We start from the raw sequence: 16,436 nt of genomic DNA on the forward strand, positions 1-16,436 counted from the left end.
CCCAGACTGCTCTGGCCTGCTGTGGGGTCAGAGGAGAAGATGGAGATCTAGAGATGCTCGGGATGGAAGCCCACCGTACACATCCAGCCCCCCTCCAGGATGGTGAAGAGGTCTGAGGAAGAATTGTGTAGATCTCAGTATGGTGCTAACTCTTCAAATGCTTATCGTTCTCGTAAAGAGAAAGTTGTTTTTATTTCTGTATTTTTTGAGAGCAGAGTTATTGAGAGTTTAAGAAAATGTGTTACTGTATTTTTTTTAAAGTAGTTTTTTTAAAAGCCCCTAATATGCACTGTAATATGTTCATTCCTTCTTTCCCTCCCTCCCTATCATTTCTTCCTTCTTTTCTTTCTTTCTTTCTTTCTTTTCTTTTTTCCTTCCTTCCTCCTTCTTTTCTTTCTTTCTTTTTTTGCCTTCCTTTCCTTTCTTTCTTTCCTTCCTTCCTTTATTTATTCCCTCGTGTATTCCCTTGTTCCTTCATTTCTTGCTTTCTCACTTTCATCCTTCCTTCTTTTTTCTTTTTCTTTTCTTTTTTCTTTTCTTTCTTTCTTTCTTTCTTTCTTTCTTTCTTTCTTTCTTTCTTTCTTTCTTGGCTTCTTCCTTTCCTTCCCTCGTTTATTCCCTCCTTCATTCCTCACTTTCATCCTTCCTTCCTTCGTTTCTTTCTTACTTCTTTTTTCTTTTCTATCTTTTTTCTTTCTTTCTTCCCTTCCTTCATTCCTTCCTTCTTATCTTTCTTTCTTTCTTTCTTTCTTTCTTTTTTCTTTCCTTCATTCTTGCTTTCTTCCTTTCTTTCCTTTCTTCCTTCATCTCTTGTTCATTCCATTGTTCCTTAATTTGTTCTTTCCTTACTTTCACCCTTCCTTCCTTCCTTTCTTCCTTCGTTTCCTTTCTTCCCTTCCCTTCCTTCCTTCCTTCCTTCTTTCTAGTTTTCTTTCTTTCTTTCTTTCATTGCCTTCTTTCTTTCATTCCTTCCTTTATTCATTCCCCTCATTTATTCCATTGTTCCTTCATTTCTTCCTTCCTCACTTTCATCCTTCCTTTTTTTCTTTCTTCCTTTTTTCTTATCTTTCTTTTTATCTTTCTTTCTTTTTTTCTGTCTTTCTTGCCTTCTTCCTTTCATTCCTTCCTTTATTCATTCCCTCGTTTATTCCCTTGTTCCTTTATTTCTTCCTTCCTTACTTTCATCCTTCCTTCTTTTCTTTCTTCCTTCTTTTTTATTTTCTTTCTTTCTATCTTTTTTCTTGCCTTCTTTCTTTCTTTCTTTCTTGCCTTCTTCCTTTCATTCCTTCCTTTATTCATTCCCTCGTTTATTCCCTTGTTCCTTCATTTCTTCTTTCCTCACTTTCCTCACTTTCATCCTTCCTTCCTTTTCTTCCTTCTTTCTTTTCTCTTCTCTTCTCTTCTCTTCTCTTCTCTTCTCTTCTCTTCTCTTCTCTTCTCTTCTCTTCTCTTCTCTTCTCTTCTCTTCTCTTCTCTTCCTTGCTTTCTTTCTTTCTTTCTTTCTTTCTTTCTTGCCTCCTTCCTTTATTTATTCCCTTGTCTGTTCTCTCTTTCCTTCATTTCTTCCTTCCTTAATTCCATCCTTCCTTCTTTTTTATTTTCTTTCTTTCTTTCTTTCTTTCTTTTTTCTTGCTTGCCTTCTTTCTTTCTTTCTTGCCCTCTTCCTTTCTTTCCTTACTTTTTTCATTCTCTTGTTTATTCCCTTGTTCCTTCATTTCTTCCTTTCTCACTTTCATCCTTCCTTCCTTCTTTTCTTTCTTAGTTCTTTTTTCTTTTCTTTCTTTCTTTTTTTTCTTTCTTTCTTTCCTTCTTTACTTCCTTCCTTCTTTTCTTTCTTTCTTTCTTTTTTCTTTCCTTCCTTTATCCTTGTGTTCTTCCTTTCTTTCCTTCCTTCCTTCCTTCATCCCTTGTTAATTCCATTGTTCCTTAATTTCTTCCTTCCTTACTTTCACCGTCCTTCCTTGTTTCTTTAAATCCCTTTCCTCCCGCCCTCCTTTCTTTCTTTCTTTCTTTCTTTCTTTTTTCCTTCCTTCCATTCTTCCTTCCATGCTTTCCTTCCTTCCCTTCCAAAAACCAGCAAACCAACTGAACATCTTCTGTATTTTTCACCAGGGTTGTGCTGCAGTAGTTAACAGCTAGTCGTCTACTTTCTCTCCCTCATTGCTTTCGAATGAACTCCTAATTTGATTTTTAATGTGTATAACTTTTTTAATCTTTATTTGCACTCCCAACCTTTATGCCCTTAATACCTTCACCGCCCTCTTCAGTCTCATTTAGCCCGGTTTGATCATCGTGCTATTATAAGTGTGTGGGTTTAACTGTCTGTCTGACTGCATTAGCGAGAACAAGCTCGTCGTTTAATAAGTATTAAAATGGGCAGAGACGCGAGGGTGCCCGAGGACATGTAACAGCGTCTCTCGTGCCACCAGCCCCTCCACTGATGAAATTACCCACTCTTGTTTAATTGGGATTGCTGGCTTCATTGCTTGATTGCTCATGCCCACGTTGGCACGAAGTGGCAGGGCAGCCTTCCACTAAATCTGTGACTTTAGCCGGTGGCACGCTCCCTTTACCCCGTCTCATCGCTTCGCTCTGCTCGCTCTCCAGTCGATTACATAATCCACTAATGCAAATTTGCCTTGACTAATTAGCATCATCAGCTTGTGGCATAATTTGATCGGACTAGCCGTCTCTTTATGTGTGATGCTTGGTATGAGGCGTCAGCATTTCCTCTGTTTGGCTGCCTATGCTCTTAAAATGTAAGCATTTTTGACTGTACAGATCCTTTGAAGAAACTTTAACAGTTTTGTTTCACAGATCTTTGTTGTGGAAAAAGTTCTTTAGATTATAAAATTGTAAAAAAGAAATGGAACCAAAATAGTTCTTCTATGGCATTCCATTGATTTCTACCACCTTTATTTTTAAGAGTGCAGAATATGGGACCCCAGGAGGGCGGAGGGTTTTAAAATATAATATTTTTTTTAAAACTACAGTGACCATCTTTCAGATGAAAGAATCATCAGTCTCACATCTAAGTCGTGGCTACTTGTCAGTAGCTTGTGTGTTTGCACAGAAAGTTTGGATGATTGTCTCAAAAGTTCATTAAACATTAATGAAATTCTTTAAAAAGGTCTGTTGGCTCTTTTGTTATTAAAGATTTTGACCTTTTTGTTTGGTATGTCAGTACATGTTCCCACCTTTCCGTTTTTTTTTTTTTTAGAGATTGCAGTTGTTCTGTCACACAGGCTAAAGCATGATGAGATCAGACGCGTGTCTGTGTGTGTCTGATGGTGCTGGGTTCAATGAGCGTGGCTGTTCCTATTGTTGTCTGTCCCTCTTACGAGGTCTGCAGGCTAATCAGGACAGTGACACTGTATGAAATGGGAATGACAATTGGATTTACACACAAGCGCAGCATAAGAATATCTAATGGGGTCATTAGTGAGGGCACGAGTTCATGGGGGAGAAAGTGAAGGAATTAAGTTTGAGTGCATCCAATTTAGCTTGATTGCATGCATTCATTTACATTGGATTATGCTGATACTGACAGGCTCCTAAATGCGAGCTGAATGTTTTGCTTGTGCTGGGCCGTGTAATACCTTCAAATAAATGACAGGACTTCTAATTTGACATCTTTCCAAACTCCAAAGTGCTTTCTTGCTTTCTTTCTTACCAAGAGAAGAATGTAGTCCTTAGAGATCGCTCGTCTATAGCGCAGCAGTCTAGAGTTCCTGGTGTTCCTGATTCCTGTACGTCTCATTAAAGTTTTATCTCTGTTGTTTTTTAGTTCTTTTATTGTCAATTTTTCTTTCAAAAAAAGCTTTCTTTCTTTCTTTCTTCCTTCTATTCCTTTCTTTCTTTCTTACTCCTTCATTCCCTTGTTTATTCCCTTGTTCCTTCATTTCTTCCTCACTTTCATCCTTCCTTACTTATTTTCTTTCCTTTCTTCCCTTCCTTCCTTCTTTCCTCCCCTCCCCATACCTTCTTCCTTCCTTCCTTCTTTTTTTCTTTCTTTCTTGCTTGCTTCTTTCTTTCTTTCTATATTTCATTTTTCCTTTTCCTCATTCTCCTTCCTTCCTTCACTCCCTCCCTCCCTCCCTCTTTCCTTCTTTCTTTCTTTCTTTCTTTCTTTCTTTCTTTCTTTGCTTCGCTTTATTTCGTTCTATTCCTTCCTTCTTTCACTCCCTCCCCTCCTTCTTTCCTTCTTTTTTCTTTCTTTCCTTTCTTCCTTCCCTTCCTTCTCTTCCTTCACTACCTCCCTCCCTTCTTCTTTCCTTCTTTTTTCTTCCTTCCTTTCTTGCATTCTTGCTTGCTTCTTTCTTTCTTTCTTTCCTTCGCTTCATTTCATTCTTTTTTTCCTTCTTTCACTCCCTCCCTCCCCTCCTTCTTTCCTTCTTTTTTCTTTATTTCCTTTCTTCCTTCCCTTCCTTCACTACCTCCCTCCCTTCTTCTTTCCTTCTTTTTTCTTTCTTTCTTTCTTTCTTGCATTCTTGCTTGCTTCTTTCTTTCTTTCTTTCTTTCTTTCTTTCCTTCGCTTCATTTCGTTCTATTCCTTCCTTCTTTCACTCCCTCCCTCCCCTCCTTCTTTTTTCTTTCTTTCCTTTCTTTCCTTCCTTCCTTCCCTTCCTTCACTACCTCCCTCCCTTCTTCTTTCCTTCTTTTTTCTTTCTTGCATTCTTGCTTGCTTCTTTCTTTCTTTCTTTCTTTCTTTCTTTCCTTCGCTTCATTTCGTTCTATTTCTTCCTTCTTTCACTCCCTCCCTCCCCTCCTTCTTTCCTTCTTTTTTCTTTCCTTTCTTCCTTCCCTTCCTTCACTACCTCCCTCCCTTCTTCTTTCCTTCTTTTTTCTTTCTTTCTTTCTTGGATTCTTGCTTGCTTCTTTCTTTCTTTCTTTCTTTCTTTTTTCCTTTTCCTCCTCCTTCTTCCTTCTTTCACTCCCTCCCTCCCTCTTTCCTTCTTTCTTTCTTTCTTTCTTTTTTCTTTCCTTCCTTCGCTTCCTTCTATTCCTTCCTTCTCTCCCTCCCTCCCTCCCTCCCTCCCTCTATCTTTTTACTTTCCTTCCTTCCTTCCTTCTTCCACTCCCTCCTTCCTTCCATCTTTCTTTCTTTCTCTCCTTCCTTCCTTCTTTCTCTTCCTTCTCTTCTTTCACTACCTCCCTCCCTCCTACTTTCCTTCTTTTTTTCTTTCCTTTCCTTCCTTCCCTTCCTGAACTTCCTTCCTTCTTTCCCTCCCTCCTTCTTTTCTTCTTTTCTTTCTTTCTTTCTTTCTTTCTTTCTTTCTTTCTTTCTTTCTTTCTTTCTTTCTTTCTTTCTTTTCTTTTTCCTTTCCTTCCCTCGTTTATTCCATTGTTCCTTTATTTCTCTCTTCCTTACTTTCATCCTTCCTTCCATCTTTTCTTTCCTTTCTTTCATTTCTTCCCTTTCTTCTTTTCCTTCCTTCTCTTCTTTCCTTCTTTCCCTCCATCCCTCCCTCCCCCATCCCTTTTCCTTCTTTTTTATTCTTTCTTTCTTTCTGTCTTCTTTACTTTCATCCTTCCTTTCTTCTTTTCCTTCCTTCTCTTCTTTCCTTCTTTCCCCATCCCTCACTCCCCCACCCCTTTGCCTTCTTTCTTTTTTCTTTCTTTATTTCTCTTTTTATCTCTTTCTTTCTTTTTTCTTCCTTCCTTCATTCCTTCCTTCTTTTTTAACTTAACATTTTTTAAGTGTTACCAATTGAATTAATTTTAAGTAGATCCAGCTTTTAAATTTTTTTTTTGTGTGTATTTGTTCATGTACATGTGTAAAGCAGAATTCAGTAGAGTTTTAAAGCACTAATCTGTGTGGTTTGTGTACCTCGCTGGCCTTATATCTCAGCAGCAACACTTCTAGATTTGTGTTGGGACAGCAAGGAGCAGTCTGGGAGAGTGAGAGTGAAATTAGAGCGGTAGAGATGTAAAATATTGATGGTCTCGTTCTGTGTCCATCGTGAGCACATTCATTATTCATCACACCTTGAAGGTAGAATTGCCGCCCTCTCGCGCAGGTCCTGCCCACTCGTGTGTTTGCTCTTTCTTGACTGCTGGAGATTCGGTGTAGCTGTGCTGACATTTGGCTCTGCACTGGCTCTGGTCATTCTCATGCTGCCTCTTTCCATTTCTGCTTCATTTTATCATTGTGATAAAGAGTCAACGGTCACCCCGAATGAGTTTGTGTGTGTGTGTGCGCGCTTGGGTGTGTGAGGTAAAGGTGGGCGCTGTCTATCTGTGTATATAAAGCCATGAAGACAAAGATGGCCTTTTGGATCTCTTACCTTACAGAAGACAAACATTACTATTGTGATCAAGACATATCTCTTTCTGTCATGTATTAACTTCCAATTTATTTGTTGACTTTTTTTGTAAATAGATCAACAGAAAGAGCCATTCAATCTAAAACCAAAATGTAAAACTGTCATCATTTACTAAGGTCATTCGTTTTTTTAAAGTAATGAAAGTAAACAAGTCTCAGCACTAACAAAAATAACAAAAAAATTATAAAATGAAGAGTTTCGTTGCAAAACGAGATAACCACCGTTTTTTTAATTGTTCAGAAATCTTGTTTTTTGGTTGTGCATTCCAATAATTTCAATGCAACTGCAGTTGGTTTGTTTTGATATAAACCTTCATAACTTGAAAAATACAGCTAAGTAGCACCATAAAACTAAATACTAACATGATAACATAATATAACAAAAATTAAAAAAAATGGATTTATCTCGTTTTGCAACGAAACTCTTCAAATATACGAATGAAAAATAAAAAATCTGTGTTTATCAATGACTGATAATCAAGTAAATTATTTTTGGTTGAACGATTAATCACGATTAATCTATAGCAGAATAAAATGTGTAAACTGTATATGTGTGTAAACTGTGTATAATAATTATGTATATAAATATGCACACATGCATGTATACTTTTAAGAAAAATATATATTTATATATTAAGTGTTTATATTTATATATTATAAATTATACATAAATATACAAATGTATATACACTTATGCTGGTCAAAGATTAATCGCATACAAAATAAACTTTTTTTTTTGCATAATATATGAGTGTGTGCTGCGTGTAATTGTTATGTGTATATATAAATATGTGTACATTCATGTATGTATTTAAGAAAAAAATTTACGTGTGTGTATATATATATTTATATATTCTATCTGATAAGTAAATAAATAAAAATTATATATACATAAAAAAATTCGGAAATGAATATATGTATGTGTGTTTGGTTAAATATACATAATAATTACACACAGCACACACACATAAATTATGCAAAAAATAACTTTTATTTTGTATGCGATTAATCGCGATTAATCTTTGCCCAGCACTATACACATGTAAACATTTCTTAAATATATACATGCATGTGTGTGCATTTATCTGTACAAAGTTATTATACACAGTTCACACATATATGATATAAACAATTTTTTTTATTCTGCTATAGACTAATTGCGATTAATCGTTATGCATCCCTATTGTGAAGCCATGTAAAGGTGTATTAAACGAAGATTGCTTGTTCATTTCATTTTGTTTAATTTTCAGGTTCAGTGTCCCACACCATCCACTCATCCTCTGAGCTGCTATCATCCAATGGAGACCTCAACCTGAAAAAGCACCTGTGTAATGATTGAACCAGATCGGTTTTGGTACTTCAAAGTTCTCATAATCCGGTGAAAAAGCTGCGAGGTGCCCTGAGATACCCCGAACATCTCCTCAGGTTTTGCGCACAAAGACAAAGCTCACCAGAAGGTCTGATTCAGCCCTTTGATGCCACATTTATTTGGCCGCATTTTTATGTATAATGTGTATCTAAACCGTTTGAGCCTTACTTTAAAGAACTGAAAGGAAATCCTGCTGAAATAACCCTGGAGTCTGAGTGGTCTTGCTAAAGCATCAGTTGACTCAACAGGCTCAGCTTCCAGGTCTTCAATAACACGGGAACAGAAAGCACCAGGTCAATCTCGGGATAAATCTTGAGAGGAACGAAAGAGCCAGTGTAAGCAAAGAAGATCCTATCAAATTCATATTTTCTGAGCTGAATGCTAATATTCGGCGATAGTTATCGATAGATGGACTTTCAGATTACTACTTTGGATTGATTTAAATGCACGAAGAGATCGAGGCTGAGATGAGAAAGCTTCCCTTAGTACAGCTAAAGTCCTGAAGTATGAATCTATCAAACCTGCTTTTAAGTGTGCGAATTCTCATTTTTCTTTTTCAGAGACTAAAAGCGAATGGGAAAAATCGACAGAATCGCATCCGCGTGAAACTTGCAGAAGAGGAAGAAAAGTTTAAAAGAAACCTGCAATATTCCCTATGCCTGCGTGGAAGAAAGGCAAGTTGGTTGTCAAGTTTCCAAGGGTATTCTTTTCAGTGTGTAAAGTGTTGTTCTGGTAAACTAAAGCGAAGGGAACCATTCACAGAGATGAAAGGACGCACAGCGGTATCAAAGGGCCCAATCTAACCAGGCTGATTTCTGGATTTTTCTATAATGTGACACATGAAACACTGGAGCAGGTGATGGAGGAGATCTTTCAAATCCCACCCCCCTCGTGCGTTTGCGGGTCAGCGGGCCGCTCTACGGGGAGGAAGCCATTTTGTGCGATGGGAGATAATGGAACGCTGTGTATCTATACATCTATAAAATATACATGTATATATGTTCTGTAACACGTCTTCCAGCACTTCCAAGATATTAAATTAACAATAAAAAGTCAAATCTTTACGCCACCGGCTATCTCTCTTTAGCCATGGATGGCTTGCTATCTCCCCACCCCCCCAGCATTAAGATGGATGTGTGCTGCGCCTTTCTGACTTATTCGAATCTGTGCCGCAGACGTCCAATTTTTATCACCTCAGAGGTGGAGATTCACAGCAGACCTGCAAATATGAAAAGTACATTTGTGCTCCATTCCGGTTTATTCCCATCTGCCTGGAGTGCCGGCAATATTAGAAAGCACAGCAATTTTGGGCTGTATTTCTGACCGAGCAGTTTGAATCTGGCCCATCTGCAGCCCATTAAATTATATGAAATCACTGGTATTTTTCAAATACATGCCATGTTGAAAACTGTTAATAAATCTTCGGATGAACACCGCAGAGGCGAGAGAGCAGTAGTTACGTAAATATGAGTGTTTCGTCGAGGTGATTTTGGCCTGTCAGTGGAAATTGCTCCGGTCCGATAATGATGAGGTAAAATGGGCGGAATTAGGGTTGAATTAGAGGGGCTACGGTCGTTTTTGCTGTCGCTTGCTGATTTTTAAGGCTTTTAGGTTTCACTGGGTTGGATCTCGGGTTTGTACAACTGCAGCAAACTTGGACAGCATTTCATTAGTTATTTGCCGTTTCTCAGTGGCTAAGCTTAGACCTCATCTATTCAGCAGTCTTTGTTTTATTGCTGTCTTCATGATGTCCTTATAGTTAGGATGGAGCAATATATTAAAATATAACTTTCCAACATTACAATTTTGTTGTTTCAGATGTACATATATCGCTCAGCTCTTCTTTCTACCATCTTTCTGGTTTCTATAGAAATGCAGAACAGATAAAAGCTTTTAGAAACCTACATAGGCCTGGGAAAAAAGTGACTGTGTACTGTCAGAAGTTTAATAAAGGTACAAAAATGAACCTTTTGTGGTACCACCCCAGCGACAGAAAAGGTACAGGTTATACTTTTTTTAAATACTTTTTATTTCTGACAGTGTTCAAGCTTCTCTTTGTGACCATACAGGCTTCATGCCAGTTCAGCTGTGTGACAATTTTGTCTTCCACCTGCAGAGGGCGATGTTGTCTTTAACATGAACCTGTTTAGTTCTCCATGAACACATTTTGAACTGATATACTACTCTTAATGTTCACGCACAGTATGCAAATATGATGTATTAATGGCTAAAGCCCAAATAAACAGCTGCATTTGACGAAATTTGCAGTGTATGACAAAGTTCGCAGTATTGTATCCAACAGTGTAAAGTACACATACATTTCCATTATCAGAATGATTACTGGAATAGCTATTTTCTTTCTTTCCCATTATTGGATTGTTTGATGTGTTTTCGGTCTTGATTTAAAGGGATAGTTCACCTAAAAATGTTGTTTCAAACCTGTATACTACTGCACTTAATTTTGTTCTGCTGAACACAAAGGAAGATATTTGTAATAAAGCAGAAAGCAAGAGCACTATTTACTTCCATAGTAGAAAAAAAAGTCAAAGGTGCTCTAAACCAGACTTATTTCACGGAAAGTCCTGTTATAGTCACGCAAAATTGTATTAATTTATTTGTGTCCATGGCACGAAACTCAGCTTTTTCCGTGCCTTGAGCAGGAATGTCTTTTTCGGCACACTTACATTAATTTTTATAAATAGTTTCTCGTGTTCGTGGCACGACTTTCTTTTTCGTTTCATTTTATGTATTGTTTTCTCATAGTTTTTTCCTATTTTCTTACCATTGTCACTTGGGGTTGAGGTTAGAATCACTTTCAGTTACTATTTTAGATATCTTAACCCAAACCCCAACTCCAGGCGACAAAGATTTAAAAATAGGGATAAAAGAGAAAACAATACATAAAATGACACGAAAGTTGTGCCACGGACACGAGAAACTATTTATAGAAATTTGTGCGAGTGTCACGAAAAGGACATTCGTGCTCAAGGGATGAAAAAACTAGCCTGGCTAACACCAAACCAGTCTCATAGAGAACCATGCTCGAACTGATTTTGCCAAGTGGTTGATGCACTCAGGGCAACATATTGTGTTCACCCAAGGACAACATTTTTCCAAATAAAACCTAAACCCACCCCAACACTAACCATAACCAAACCTTAAAACCAGAGGGACATGATAAGTGAAAAACAATGGTCTAGAAACAGCTAATCCTAGTTGTAAGCTTAAACTTAAAACAAACTGTAAACTTATTTCTGAAATCTGATTGGCTGATTGAAATGTTGTCCCAGGGTCAACATAATGTTGCCCTGAGGACATCATCCACTTGGCAAAATCAGGAGAGCCAGAGAACCATATGCTCATTTTCTTGTATTTGAGGTGTGGTTTACGAATGCCCAGAGCCGTTTATTGGGCGCTACGAATGTCGATCAAATGTGTCTGTACGTAGCTCATAGCAAATCGTTTCAGTTATACCAGATGACGCATGTAGAGGGACATCAATTCAAACGTGAAAGATTTTTATCGGTACACAGCTGAAAGCTATGCAACTAAACCGGTAGCTGTATATTGTATTGAAAAGCAACACAATTTAGTGGCACTGTGATGACAATATAATATTAATAAATACCACTTACCATTTAAGTTAATTGTACTTTGTCGACGACGATGCCTAGCAGGTTGGACCTATAAAGCTCTGTGGTTATCATGTCTTGCCATATCCAAACATCCTTCTTGGATATGAAATTGTTTAACGCCAAAAGTTGCTCTTTTTTTAAATAAACTTGCATTCAAAACTACTTCGAACACTATCTAAGGCTGCATTAAAAAAATTAAGTTCGCGTCTGTTGCCATGTTATAACAAATAACAAAATTGCTTCGGTGTCGCATAGACGTCGTCATCGTCATGCTTCCCCCTCCCCATTCTGTGATTGGTTCCCTATTTAAGGGGCAAAAAATGGCCAAAGTTTCCATGCTAGACTTGCAGCGTGAATAAATTTGCGCGCAAGGCAGCATGGGGAAACCCAGACACAAATAAAGTAATCAAATTTTGCATGACTATAACACAACTTTCCGTGAGAGCATGTTGTCTAAACTGTTTGGTTACAAAAATATCTTCCTTTGAATACAGAAGAACAACTTCTATCTTAGTGTTTCTTGTTACAGCTCTAGTCTCAGGGTTTATGTTCGATTGGTGTTAAGTCTGTGTTGGTTTGACAGCCAATGGTGGTTGTGGTTGTCTTCAGTTTGGTTTTATGAAAGCGAGATGGAAAGATTTGGAAGCGAGATGGTTAACACCCGGCCGCAACACAACCTCAGGCTCTGCTGCTCTATCACTCTCTCTTTCTTTGACTCGTCCGCTCAACTATGAAGATACCTCATCTACTTTGACAGTCTGACCACTGCTGCCTGTTCTGATGCATTCTGCATGCTTTCATTGCAATATTAATAAATCAGAGGAATTTTTGGTGAGTTTGCTTTTGTCTGTTTTACTTCATTTTACCATTGAGACAGAGTATGAAATTATGTTCCTACATACATTTAGGTTCCTACCACGTGTGCAATTTTTACTCTTTCTTTGCATACAGCTTGTTATACAACATATTCTATTCAAATTTAATCCTATTAATGTGTGGGGAATAGAAAAAGGTGTCTAAAAGGAGAAAAAGAAACAAAACCTGGCCATTTTGTTTTTGCTCCTCCTTTATATTTTTGCAGTGGTTGCCATGTGATGAGCATCATTACTGAGGCTAAGCAGAATCCTCAGCATCCATGGTGCGGCAGAGCTCCATGTTACACAGATTGGGAGGGGACGGTGGTGGGGGGGATTGTGCTGCTGGAAGGGTTGTCAAGACACCCCTTTTTTCTCCCCCTCCTATCCCTATTCTCTCCTCCCTGTAATCTCTTTTCCTCCACGGGTAGTCTTATACTTTGTGTTCTTCCACGCCAACCAATTACCTGGCAACCCTGCCCTTCTATCTGGCGCAAGCACGATGCAGTTGCGTGATGGGATTTTTGTATATTGAATTCCATTTCCAGAAGAGATAAAGGGTGTAGGAACAGGGCTCTACCACTACGCCAGATAAGTGTTTCTTTCGAACCGCTCCTCGCCTCTTCCTCTGACACTGATTGCGGGGAAAAGAGACATTGGAGTTGACAGCGAAAAAAGAGATGCACAGCGTCGGCCAATTTCATTAACAATTTTTTGTTACTCTCTCAGCCACGTTTAAATTAGCTTTAGATCTTCCGAGTATGTTATGTTACAGAGGGCTGTTTTTGCATGCCGTTCCTCATGGCTTCGTCCGCGGCCCGCTCTCGTTTTCTCTCTCCAAGTCTTTTTAATGCTACCATGGCCGGGCTGAAATGACAGGTAGTGGATGAGAGAGGCTCAATGGAAGATCAGCATTTATTCAGGTTGAGCTCCACACACTCAGCCCTATTTGTAACCTGTCCAGAGCAGACTCCCCTGCTCCCCCTTACCACATCCAACTGGAATCATCAGTCTCTGTCTGCGCGTGGCAGGGAGGCAGCGCGCGCTCCGCCGCGTACCCACACAACTCATTGGCTCTGGCAGGAGAGGATCTTAGTGATGGACCGATGTTCATATATCAAACGTGGGTTGTGTGTGACAGTCCGGTCCCCGATCGGCTGAAATAATGAGTCTAGCAAAAAAGTAACAAAGCTGAAAAATGGGATGGGTTGGTCGGACCTGCCATCACTTATCTGAAATTTTATCAGCTCCTGTAAGGAGCCATAGAGCTTGATTGTGGGTTTGTGTGTGGCCTGATTGGTTCTGGATTGATATTTCTGAAAAAATGTTCTTCTAAAAGATGATTTCATTTCTGTCTGTTTCGCTGTCAGTCTTCATGCCACCAGACGTGATTTGCAAGGATTCGAAAAATGACTCTTTTGCACCAGTCCAATCTGTACAGTACAGTACAAATTAATTAATGCATCAACAGATTTTGTGGATGGAATGCAGACTTTCTAACCAGCTCAGTCTTCAGGCCAAAGTCTTCATATATCTCGTTGTATTTTGTGTCACCGGAAATGTGGCACTGATAAATGTTCAACCTGAGATATATGCTGTGTCCCAGTTCGACTACTTATGTGCTTAAAAGTGCATTGTGTAACTTTTAGATAGAAATCCAATATAATATACATATAATATAAACTATATTATCAGTGGTGTATAACGACCTTACATAATGAACTGTATTGTTTATAGTACCTTAGAATAAGACGTTTTTATCTACAAACACCGCAGGGAGTTGCTGCCATGTTTCTACAGTAGCCCTAAATGGACAAACTGCTCTACAAAGCACATTTTGTCCCTACATTGTCTCAGACGACGACATGTTTGTTCTATGGCAGCTAAAGTAGCTTTTTATTGCGTTTCAAAATTGAGAGGTGAGCTGTGGACTGAGCGGTTGCAATTCGCAATCTCACCACTAGATGCTGCTAAAATGCACACTGGATCTTTTCAGTATATGATGTTTTGGGTCTGATAAAGTATATGCGTTTTAGTGTGTAGCAAAAGAGGTTGCAAGTGGGACATATTAATGCATAATGCAGGTTTCACACAGGACGCGGTGTGCGCTGCGCTCGCCGCTGGGTTCAGTGCAGCAAAGCGATTTGCGCTATGCTGGCCAGACCAAAGTAAGCAGAGTTTTCAAAACTTTCAGCAGGATTACTATAAATTACAACTGTAATTTTATTTCGTTTAAATAGTGGAGGAGGAATTCAGACACTGCTTCTTTGCACTTGTTTGGATGCCTCGTTTCTATTGGCCGCAAGGGTAATCGTCACAGAGCGCAGCGCAAAAGTAAAAATATTTTTAACTTTGACCGCGGCGTGAGGGCAAGCTGCGCTCGTGCTTTGGGCAACGCAACAACAAACCGTCCTCACGTAAGCCATTGAATGGGTTTTATAGCGCAGCACACACCGCGTCCTGTGTGAAAAAGTCATAATGGAAACGAACGTTGTTGCCTAGATGACAATAATATGCATTTCTTTTATTTTAGGTTTTCTTCATTCATTTTTTTAACTGTATTGTTGAATTTACTACATCAGTGAGGCATCTCTTGAGTTATGCATGAGTTCTCAGTTTTCGATTATATTTTACTGCTGTGCGGAATAAACAAATAAAATATATTGTGTTTTATTTACATTTTTAACATTATTTATTTAAATTTTATGATATAATTGTAGGGTGACCATACATGACATTCTTCCCGGACGCGTGCTGGCCAGGATTTCGGTGTGTCTTCCGGAAGTCGTATTTGTTGACCGCATATGCCATTCAGTTAAAAACATAAGACATACAATCGTAGTTTTATTCTAACCCAAAATGTTACGGTTGCTTTCTGTAATAATAATAATAATAATCCTCTATGACGTATGCGGTTGACAAATACGACTTCCGGAAAGACGCACCCGAAATCCTGGCCAGGGCGCGTCCGGGAAGAATGGCACGTATGGTCACCCTAATAATTTTTTTATCAACTCACAAACCCCCTGCAATTCACTGGCTTACCACCAGGGGTTCACTCATTTCGACATACTATGATTTAGGACATACTACGATTTGGGACATACTAATTCCCATTTTGAATACAATTTTTTGAAGGTAGTAGCAAGGGTACTCTTCTGTTCTTTGTCCTTTGATTGTATGTATAAAATGGTTGATTATACGTTCAACTACACAGTTTGTATTTTTTAATGTAATAGTTAACATATTTGAGTTTCCGTGTTACTTGTGTTAAAACACCACCATTGTGTTTTTTATTGCATAAAAATTAAAAATTGTAACTACCCATAATGTAGTTTACCAGTTGCTGATTGTGAATTATAGATTGTTGCTTATTCCCAAAACGTGATGTTGTGCACCTGGACATAATTAACATTATTGTGCAAGTTCCTGGAAAGTAAAGCATGCTCTTTCTTTCTCTCCGATTTTTTCTGTCTCTTTGTAAATGAACGCACACACAACCTAACCAATCGTGAGTAGTCGCACACCTGGAACAGATAAAGGCCCTTTCATGTTTGTGGGTCTCAGCTGAGGTCAGTGTGAGCTGATGCACAGAGAGAGTTTTACAAGCGAAAGTTAAATAAGAAATGAAATGTAAACGTACACTGCCTGAGATTGCCAGGTGTCACAGAAAGAGGCGAGAGACAAAGAGTCAGGCAACTTTGAATCGTCCCACCGGTTCACTCAGCATCTCTTACGGGCCTTTGCTCCTGTCTGCATTCCCTCAAAAGAAACAACAAATAGGACTTGTCAATGTTTTATGTCATTCTACTTATCAACGGCGTATGTAAAATCTACAAATGTCAAGTTCTCTCCGGCTTCATCTTGTTTATCACATTAAAGAGATACAGCAGGCTCTTTTCCCCTCCCTGAATTAACCTCTATCCTCGGGGCTTTTGCCTCACACATTTTTTGACATGACACACGCCGTTGTAAACGGCGCTTCAGAGCTTCGATCAAACGCCCTCCCCAGACGTAAATAATATCAGAAAGGCTTGGAACGCACAGACAATAGCAGCAGAACGATACAATGTTGCACATGTCACCGCTCGTCTGCGGATCCAACGCCAGACTTGTGGTACATGCATGTTGGGATTGCGAATGTTTGTTTTTAGATTCAATAGGGGGGCCTGTGCATCAGTGGGAGGGTGACCTGATTACGTTTTATCTTAATCTACACTTTATGATGCAGATCAGGTCTTTTTAAAACCTTT

General features: G+C 38.8%; 1 long non-coding RNA gene across 2 annotated transcripts in view; it reads left to right on the top strand.

The window, feature by feature from the left end:
• The window catches only part of LOC141353028 (uncharacterized), an 81,203-nt gene extending 72,445 nt beyond the window's left edge, over window positions 1–8,758 (top strand). For both annotated transcript variants that reach the window (XR_012360069.1, XR_012360070.1), the window contains 3 exons: window positions 7,576–7,782; window positions 7,870–8,029; window positions 8,255–8,758. This is a non-coding gene — a long non-coding RNA (uncharacterized lncRNA). The remainder of the gene's footprint in view (window positions 1–7,575; window positions 7,783–7,869; window positions 8,030–8,254) is intronic.
• The last annotated feature ends 7,678 nt before the right edge of the window (window positions 8,759–16,436 follow it).

The sequence above is a fragment of the Misgurnus anguillicaudatus genome, chromosome 21, assembly GCF_027580225.2.
Source record: "Misgurnus anguillicaudatus chromosome 21, ASM2758022v2, whole genome shotgun sequence".
Lineage (NCBI taxonomy): Eukaryota > Metazoa > Chordata > Actinopteri > Cypriniformes > Cobitidae > Misgurnus > Misgurnus anguillicaudatus.